The following is a 10,526-nucleotide window of genomic DNA, read 5'->3' on the forward strand; positions in this document are numbered from 1 at the left end:
TGGGATTCCAAAAAAAAACGCATATCAAAAGACTTGATATTGTCCCTAACTCATATGTCTCTGTTCATTTTTTTGGCTCTTTCTCTTCTCTGTGCTTTAGTTTGTAGAGTTTCTATTGCTATGCCTTCTATTTTACTGATCTTTATTTCTGCAGTTTCTAATTCATTATTAATGCCATCCAGTGTATTTTTAAATTTCATATATTGTTTTTCATATCTGGAATTTCCATTTGGTTCTTTTTTTTTTAAGATTTTATTTATGTATTCGACAGAGATAGAGACAGCCAGCGAGAGAGGGAACACAAGCAGGGGGAGTGGGAGAGGAAGAAGCAGGCTCCCAGCGGAGGAGCCTGATGTGGGGCTCGATCCCATAATGCCGGGATCACGCCCTGAGCCGAAGGCAGACGCTTAACCGCTGTGCCACCCAGGCGCCCCATCCACTTGGTTCTTATTTATAGTTTTAATATGTCTCTACAACTCTCAAAATCATAGGACTACCTATATAATCTAACATTTCAGTTTAACCATTAGTTACAAATTGTTTTGTACTCTGGGTTTTGTATTCATTTTTGAGTTTGAATCTTAGTAATCATTTTACCAAGAGAGCCTAGTTAGATCTCTGTGGTTAGTTCATATCCTTCCTAGCACTTGCACTTTTCCTTCATACCACTCATCAGTGCTGTAAATAATATACATTTGGGTGCAATTTAATTAATATCTATCTTGTTAAGTAGATTGTATGAACGTCTCTCTTTATCATCAGTCATATATTTTCAGCACTTGGGGCATTGTAGTACCTGGCATATTGTTTGCATTCAAATATTTCAACAATGCTTCCAGGAAACTGAAAGACTTAGAATGAATACTCAAATATTGTCTATTTAAAGCCTTCAGATAAAAAAAAAAAGCCCCAGAGCTAATGGTATAAAACCTCACATATAATAATCAGGACCATCATGGATCATTTTTGTAACTTTTCAGAGCTTGAAAGTTATAATTTGTAAAAGTATTGTAAGGCATATCTCTAACTTATTTATTGATTTTGTTGTTTGTGAAATATATTCCTCTCAATTAAAAAAACAAACAGCCATAACATACTGTATAATGTATTAATAATCATACTTTCAATTGATATTTGAAGAATACACGGAATCTTAATTTTCTCTCATTTTAAACTGGGAAAAATATAACTTCCTTCTCAGGAAATCAATAAAGGTATTATAACAACTAATTAGTTTGTATTTTAGTTGACCAGGCCAAAGTTTAGACTTTAGGAATTGCCAGTAAAGCCATTTTTATAATGATGCCAATGTCATTACCACCACCCTGCCAGCAGTGCCACTTACTGAATATCTGTTAATGATCAAGTCAGTAATATATCTATATATACTATCTTGAATCATTAAAACATTCCAACCTGATTGGTATGGTTATCTCCTTTTTTCTAGTAATGGAGAATGAGACTTCGAGTAGCGAGTCACTTGCCCAAGATCACACAGCTGGTAAGTGTCCAAGTTGGTGTTTAAATCCATGACCACGGCTTACAAGTATTGGCTTTTATTTTATTCCATTAACATGTTCATAACATAAAATGTACCATTTTAACCATTTATAGTGTATAATTCAGTGATACCTAGTACATTTAGAATGTTGTACAACCATCACTACTACTTAGTTTCAAAACATTTTCATCACCTCAAAATAAAACCCTATGCTCATTTAGCAGTCACTTCTCATTCCCTCTCAATTGATTTTTGAGTATTGATTATGGACTCTGCAATTCTGCTACAATTGTTTATTTGCTCTACATTTTTTGTGAATGAATTTTAAAGGAGTGTCTCCATATGATCATGTCACCTGTGAACAGAGCTAGTTTGACTGCTTCCTTTCCAGTTTGAATGACTTTCTGTTTCTTGCCTAACTTCTCTGGCTAGAATTATCTATTCAGTATTGCGTAGCAGTGGTGAAAGTTGGCATCCTTGTATTATACTGACCTTAGAGGGAACACTTTCAGTCTTTCACTCTTGAGTCTGACAGTATGTGAGTTCTCCACGGTGCCTTTATCATGGTGAGAAAATTCCCTTTCTTTTTCTACTTTGCTGAGTATTTGTGTTATGAAAGAATGCACAATTTGGTCAAATGCTTTCTTTTCATCAGTTGAGATGACCATGCATTTTTTTCATTTATTCAATTGACATGGCTTATTAAATTGAGTGATTTTTATATTTTGAAATATTAAATACCTCACTTTCATTCTCACAATAAACCCTGGTTTGACATGTTGTATAATCCTTTTGATATGCTGCTGGATTTGGTTTGCTAGTATTTTATTGAGGAAATTTGTGTCTATATTCGTAAGGGATATTGGCCTCTAGTAGTTTTTGTTTGTTTGTTTTTACTATGATGTGTTTGTCTGGCTTTAGTGTGAGGGTAATGATGGCTTCCCAGAATGTGGGAGACTGAAGACCTAAGAGCGGGAACCCATGAAAGGCCTGACACCTAAAACACAAGGTGTAAGACCTAAGATAAAAACCTTAGCTTGAAGATCTAAGATCCAAGGATGGAAGGCCCTATACACGCATAAAGACTCAGGACTCCAGCCACTCTAGATGAACAGAAGGCCCAAGAGAGAAAGATATCTCAAGGCTAAATTAGGTGGGAAGCTGGAAGCCCATGACCCAAAATCCAGGAAGGATAGAAGCCCTAAAACCAAAGGAAATCCCAAGTTGAAAATGCTAAATCCCAGACTCTTGGACATTTTCATTTCTCCCTTTCCTGTTCTCATGTGTCCATTGAAGCCCACTTCTTTTGAGATGCTTTTATTGATGTTGCTGTTACCTTAAGGAAACATATCTTTAGGTTGTCAATATTATGCCTGGGCCAGTCTTAAGCCAATTTTGATCAGTTTTGAGCCATTTATTGAGTGTTTGTTTTTTAATTTCCATTTCTCTTCACCTCCACTCCACTTGAGAGAGACATTTAGGTAACATTGTATTTCAGACTTCCCTTTTCCTTAGAAGCTCTAGGCTTATGAGAAAAGGAAAGCATCAGGCTGATGGGGAGTGGGGGGAGTTATAGACTGTCTGGAGAAAATGTGAAGAGATGTTCCAGGCCAATGACAAGAATTAGACAAGAAATACCCAGATGTGCCAGCCTGTTGAGAAGCACCAGCCAGCAACACCTTGCTTCTTTGAGCTTGGTTTCTGGCATCCTCAGACTACCATTACTGATAAGAATAAGAGAACAATACTATCATCATCTGATTTTTATGGAATAGTGAAACTGTGAACACATCCATTTTTAAAGGAAATGGCTTTGTCTCTACCCTTCTACCCAAAAGGGAATCTATGCCTAATGCTCTGATAAATGGGAAGATACCCTTTGACTTGGGAACTGATGTGAAATGCAGAATCTTTGAGCTGTGAGTGTTTTGAAGATTGAAAAATCTTGCTCAGCATGGGCGACCACCAAAAGCAATCTAAAGCCATCTGCATGTCATAATTGAGACAAACTGGGGAATGTGTTGTCTGATGTCAAATAAAATGTACTGTTTTGAAAGAAAAAGGAATGAGTTAGGAAGTACTCATTTCTACCTTTTGGAAGAGTTTGAGAAATATTGGTGTTAATACTTGAAAATTTTGTAGAATACTCATTCGTAAAGTCGTCTAGTCCTGGCCTTTTTTGTGTGTGTGCTCTTTGGTTGCTGATTTAATCTGTATATATTATACATCTATTCAAATTTTCTTTTTCTTCTTGAGTCCATTTTGGGAAGTTGTGTGTTTTTAGGATTTTGAGTCTTCCCTCTTTTTCTCTTAGTCTTGATAATGATTTGTCAATTTTGTTAATCTTTTCCATGAACAAGCTTTTTGTGTAATTGATTTTTCTCTATGTGTTTCTGTTCTCTATCCCATTAATCTCTGCTCTGATCTTTATTTTCTTCCTTCTGCAATTTTTGGATTTAGTTTGCTCTTCTTTTTTTAGTCTCTTCAGGAGTAGAGTTAGGTTGAATATATGCATTTATAGCTAAAAGTTTCCCTTGAGCACCACTTTCTTTGCATCCCATAAATGTCGGTATATTGAGTTTTCATTTTCATTTGTCTCAAAATATTTTCTAGTTTCTCTTGTGATTTCTTCCTTGACCTATTGGTTATTTAAAAATGTGTTGTCTAATTTCTACATATTTCTGAATTTTTCAGTTTTCCATCTGCTGTTGAGAGGATAGTTTGCATGATTTCAATCTTTTAAAATTTATTTGAACTTTATAACCTAAAATAGTCTATTCTGGAGAGTGTTCTGTGTGCACTTAAGAAAAGCGTGTATTCCATTCTTGTTGGGTGGAATGTTCTGCATATTTTTCTTAAGTATAACTGGTTTATTGTGTTGTTCAAGTCCTTTGTTCCCTTATTGATCTTCTGTTAGTTGTTCTATCCACTATTGAAAATAGAGTATTGAAGTCTCCACATATTATTGTACAACTTTCTGTTTATCCCTTCAATTCTGTTATTCTTGCCTCATATATTATGGGGCTTTGTTGTCACACATGTATATATTTATAATTGCTATGTCTTCTTGATGGATTGACCCTTTTATCTATATGTAATGTCCTTCTTTGTCTCTTGTAACAGTTCTGACTTAAATTGCATTTTGTCTGATATTAATATAGCCATCCCATCTTTCTTTTTTTTTACTAATATGCATGTAATATAATTTATACTTATTTTACTATCATCCTATTTGTGTCTTTCAGTCTAAATTGAATATCATGTAGTCAGCATGTAGGTAGATCTTTTTGCATCCATTCCGCCAATCTCTATTCTTTAACTGGAAAATGAATCATGTCTCCATTTAAAGTAATTACTAGTAAGGAAAGGCATACTTCTACCACTTTGCTTTTTGTTTTCTATACATCTTATATATTTTTGTTCCTCTATTCCTCCATTGTAGCCTTTCTTTTGTGTTTAATTGATTTTCATAATGTACTGTTTCTGTTATCTTCCCAAGTAGATTAAAAGATGCTCAATATCACTAATTATCAAGGAAACGCAGATCATCACTTCACACCTATTAGGATGACTATTATCAAAAAGTCAAAAGATGATAAGTCTTGGCAAGGATGTGGAGAAAAGAGAACCCTTGTGCATTGCTAGTGGGAATGTAAATTGGTACAGCCATTATAGAAAACAATATGGAAGTTCCTCAAAAAATTTAAAATAGAACTGCCATTTGATCCAGCAACCCTCTTCTCAGTATAGATCCAAAGGAAATAAAATCACTATCTCAAAGAGGTATCTGTACTCCTGTGTTTATTGCAGCATTATTCCCAGTAGCCAAGACATGGAAACAACTTAAATTTCTGTAGACAGATGAATGAATAAAGAAAATGTGGTATAGATATAAATGGGATATTATTTAGTCATAAAAAAAGAAATCCTGCCATTTGCGACAACACAGATGCATCTGGAGAACATTATGCTAAGTGAAATAAGCCAGACACAGAAAGACAAATATTGTGTGATCTCACTTCTGTGTAGAATGTAAATAAATAAAATAAAATAAAATAAAATAAAATAAAATAAAATAAAATAAAACAAAATAAAATAAAGCTGAATTCATAGTAACAGAAAGTGGGAGGTGGTGGAAAAGGAAAGATTAGAAAAAAAGTAGGATAGTGGTTTCTGGGGACCAGGGGAAGAAAGTCATAGGTAGTTATTGTTTTAGAGGTTCAGAGTTTCAGTTTTGCAAAATGAAGAGTCTGGAGATGGATGGTAGTGATGGTTGCACGACAATATGGTTGCACTTAATATCAGTGAACTGTATACTTAAAAATGGTTAAGATAGTAAATTTTATATCACATGTATTGTACCACAACAAAAGATCTTAAAAAGAAATTTTTTCCGTTTCATCCAGTTTGTCAAATTTATTGCCCTAGAATTATTCCTGGTATTTCCTACTATCTCTTTTATTTTGTAGAATTTGTAGCGATGGCCACTCTTTTGTTCTTGATACTGGTAATTCGTGTTTTCTTTCTTTATCTTTTTCAGTCCAGCAAGAAAGAGGCTTATTGATTTTATTGATATTTTCAAAAAACCAGATTTTGGTGTCATCAATTTTTTTTTGTTATTTTTTCAATTTTTAATTGATTTTGCTTTTTTTTCTATGATTTCCTTCTATCATTTTACTTTGGCTTTAATTTCCTCTTCTTAATTAAAAAAAAATTTAGGTGGGAACTCAAATCCCTGATATTAGATCTTCCTTATTTTCCAATATGATTATTGGAAGCTATAATTTTCCCTCTAAGCACTACTTTAACACTACCCCACAAAGGTTATTATAATGTATTTTTATTATTACTCCTTCAAAATAGTGTCTAAATTCTCTTGGGATATTTTCTTTGTCTCTTGTATTATTTAGAACTACATTGTTTATTTTCCAAGTATTTGATGTTTTCCTAGTCATGATATTATTATTGATTTCTAATATAATTTATTTGTGCTAAGAGAACAGATTCTATATTAGTTCAGTCTTTTTAAAGTTATTTAGACTCTTTTGTTTTATTTTTTTTTTAAAGATTTTTTAAATTTATTTGACAGAGAGAGAGACAGCCAGAGAGAAAGGAACACAAGCAGGGGGAGTGGGAGAGGAAGAAGCAGGCTCCCAGTGGAGAAGCCTGATGCGGGGCTCGATCCCAGAACTCCGGGATCACGCCCAGAGCCAAAGGCAGACGCTTAATGACTGAGCCACCCAGGTGCCCCTATTTAGACTCTTAAAAGAATAGATTGTGGTTAACATAGCATGTTCTCTTGAAAAGAATGTGTTATCCTGTCATTGCTGGGCACAGTGCTCTGTAAATATAAATGAAGTCAATGTCATTGATAGTGTTGTAAAGAACTTTTATGTCATTAGTTTTTTGCTGTTCGTTTAGTTGTTCTATCCAATTCCAGGAGATGAGTGTGTTGAAAAATCCAACTATGAATGCAGAATTGTCTATTTTCTACTAATTTCTGTCCATTTTTCCTTCACAGTTTTGAAACTTTGTTAATAGATGCACAGTCATCTATTATAGTTATATCTTCCTGGTAAATTAACATATTATTATGAAATATTTCTTTAGTTCTAGTACTACTTTTTATCTTGAAATCTATCTTATCTGATATTAATGTAACGACTCCCTGATTCTAATCCTTATTCTTTGCATAGTGTATCTTTTCCCATCCATTTACTTTCTTTTTTTCCTTCCATTTATTTTCATTCTATATTTGTCCTTATATGTAAAATGTGTCTCTTTTAGAAAGTATATAAATGTGCCTTTTGAGATTTTATTTTTATTTATTTATTTATCTGACAGAGAGAGAGAGACAGCCAGTGAGAGAGGGAACACAAGCAGGGGGAGTGGGAGAGGAAGAAGCAGCCTTCCCAGCGGAGCAGGGAGCCTGATGTGGGGCTCGATCCCAGGGCCCTGAGATCACACCCTGAGCCCAAGGCAGACACTTAACGACTGAGCCACCCAGGCACTCCATAAATGTGCCTTTTAAAAAAAAATCTGTTCTTCCAGTTTTCCTTTTAATTGGGGTGTTTAGTCTACAAATATTTAATGTAACTGTTGATATCGGTGAATGTTATAGGCTAAATTGTGTCCCCTCAAAATTCATATATTGAATTCCTAACACCCAGTACCTCAGAATGTGACTGTATTTGGAGATAGGGTCTTCCTAGAGATAACTAAATTAAAATGAGGTCATTAGGATGGGTTCTAATCTGATATGACTGGTATCCTTATAAGAAGGGGAAATTAGGGGGAGCCTGGGTGGCTCAGTTGGTTGAGCATCTGACTGTTGGTTTCAGTTCAGGTTGTGATCTCATGGGTGGTGAGATCAATCCCTGCGTGGGCCTCTGCGCTCAGCAGGGAGTCTGCTTGAAGATTTTCTCCCTCTACTCCTCCCCCTGCTTGCACTCTCTCTCTCTCTCTCAAATAAATAAATAAATCTTTAAAAAAAAAAAGAAGGGGAAATTAGGACACAGACATGTACAGAGGGAAGACCACATGAAGACACAGGAAGGAGATGCCATTTGCAAGCAGAGAGAAACCTTAGTAGAAACAACCCTGCTGACATCTTGATCTCAGACTTCTAGTCTCTAGAACAGTGAGAAAATACATTTCTGTTGTTTTAGCTACTGAATCTGTGCTACTTTGTTCTGACAGTGCTAGCAAACTAATATAGTGAGTTTGAATCTACCGGTTTACTCTTTTTTCCGTGTTCTTTGCTTTCTTGTTCTTCAGTCACTCCTTTCCTGCCTTCTAATCAGATTAACTATATTTTCAGGATTGTGTTTTACTATTCTTATTGGGTTGTTAGCTAGACTTCTTTGCATATTTTTAGTTTATTCTAGAAATTTCAGTATACATCCTTCACTTCCCACAGTTCATTTTCAGTTAATATTATACCACTTTACATAAAATATAAAAACATTCCAACAGGCTAGGGCCACATACACCACTCCTTCCTTTATTTTAGAGTTATTATATGTGTTAAATCTACTTACATCAAACACCACAGGGTAATACTGTATATTTTCCTTTCAATAGTCATACATATCATAAAGAATTAAGAGGGAGAGAAAAGCCAAAATGATAGTCTTTTGCATGTACTTTGACATTTACCATTAAAGATGTTCTTTATTCTTTTTTTGAAATTGTTACTTTCCATCTGGTATAATTTCCCTTCAGCCTGGATAATTTTTACCGGTATTTTTTTTAGTAGATCTGCTGGTGATGAATTCTTTTTGTTTCCTTTTCTTGGAAAATCCCTTTATTTTGCTTTCATTCTTGAAGGATATTTTTGCTGAATATAGAATTTTATACAGACATTTTCTTCCTTTCAGTATTTTAAAGATGTTCCATCTGTTCTCGCCTCCCTTGTTTCTGATCAGAAGTCAGTTTTTAATCAGATCATTGTTCCCTTGTATGCAATTCATCGTTTTTCTTTTACTATTTTAAGCTTTGTTGTTTGTAATTAGTTTTCAACAGTAAGACTATTATGTGTTTTCTCATGGGCTTCTTCATGTTTATTCTGCTTTGTTTTCTTGAAGCATCCTGTATATGTAAAATTTTGCTTGTCAGCCTTTATTTCCTTTTTCTTAAAGATTTATTTATTTATTTGAGAGAGAGAGAGAGAGAGAGAGCACATTGGGGGCACAGAGAGAGAGGGAGAGAGAGTCAAACAGGCTCCGTGCTCAGCGTGGAGCCCCACATGGGACTCAGTCTCACAACCCTTAGATCATGACCTCCGCCAAAACCAAGAGTCAGATGCTTAACCGACTGTGCCACCCAGGTGCCCCAGCCTTTATTTCTTCAAGTAATTTTTTCTGTCTCATTCTCTCTCCTTTGTTCTGGAGTGTCGATTATACATATGCTGGAAAGTTCAGTATTATCCATTAGTTAACTGAGGTTCTATTTATTTTTAAAATTTCCTCTCTCTTTATCCACATTGAATAATTTTTTTCCTTCTTTTGATGGTTAAGATCACATGTATTGGGACACCTGGGTGGCTCAGTCACTTAAGCGTCTGCCTTTGGCTCAGGTCATGATCTTGGGGTCCTGGGATCGAGTCCCACATCAGGCTCCCTGCTCAGCAGGGAGCCTGCTTCTCCCTCTGCCTGCTGCTCTCCCTGCTTGTTGTCTCTCTTTTAAAAAAATCACATGTATATTCTTTTGCATATATTTGGAATTTTTAATTATGACATATTACACATAAAATCCACCATAAAAAATGAACAAAGAAGAGAAATTTTTTACTAAGTATTCTAAGCATTCTATTATTACACAAGAGTAGTCCTTAATAATATATTTTCTTTTTTCAAGTTTTTTTTTTAATTGAAGTATAAATATAACATGGAGTATTATATTAGTTTCAGGTGTACAATATAATGATTCAACAATTCTGTGCATTTACTCAGTTCTCATCATGATAAGGGGACTCTTAATCCCCTTCACCTATTTCACCCTTCTCCCCACCCACCTCCCCCTGGCAACCACCAGTTTCTTCTCTGTATTTAGGACTCTGGTTTTTTTGTATGTCTCTTTTTTAATGTGTTTGTTCATTTGTTTCTTCAATTTCACATAGGAGTGAAATCATATGGTCTTTGTCTTTCTATGACTGACTTATTTCACTTAGCATAATACACTCTAGGTCCATCCGTGTTGCAAATGGCAAGATCTCATTCTCTTTCATGGCTGAATAATATTCCATTATATATATACCACATCTTTTTTTTTCATTCATCTATGGTGGGCACTAAGGTTGCTTCCATACTTTGGCTATTGTAAATAATGCAGCAATAAACATAGGGGTGCATATATCTTTTTGAATTAGTGTTTTTGTATTCTTTGGGTATATACCCAGTAGTAGAATTACTAGATCATATGGTAATTTTATTTTTTAATTTTTTTGAGGAAGCTCCATACTGTTTTCCACCATGGCCACACTGAATAATTCCTGTTGATTTATTTTATGGTTCACATATACCTT

At 34.7% G+C, this 10,526-nt stretch overlaps 1 long non-coding RNA gene across 1 annotated transcript in view; it reads left to right on the forward strand.

Annotated features, from left to right (window-relative positions):
* The window catches only part of LOC148106820 (uncharacterized), a 102,329-nt gene extending 100,824 nt beyond the window's left edge, over window positions 1-1,505 (forward strand). The window contains exon 3 of the long non-coding RNA XR_015723422.1: window positions 1,448-1,505. This is a non-coding gene — a long non-coding RNA (uncharacterized LOC148106820). The remainder of the gene's footprint in view (window positions 1-1,447) is intronic.
* Window positions 1,506-10,526: the final 9,021 nt, after the last annotated feature.

This window comes from Ursus americanus, chromosome X, assembly GCF_024610735.1.
Source record: "Ursus americanus isolate L20-20 chromosome X, mUrsAme1.1.p, whole genome shotgun sequence".
In the NCBI taxonomy this organism is placed as follows: domain Eukaryota; kingdom Metazoa; phylum Chordata; class Mammalia; order Carnivora; family Ursidae; genus Ursus; species Ursus americanus.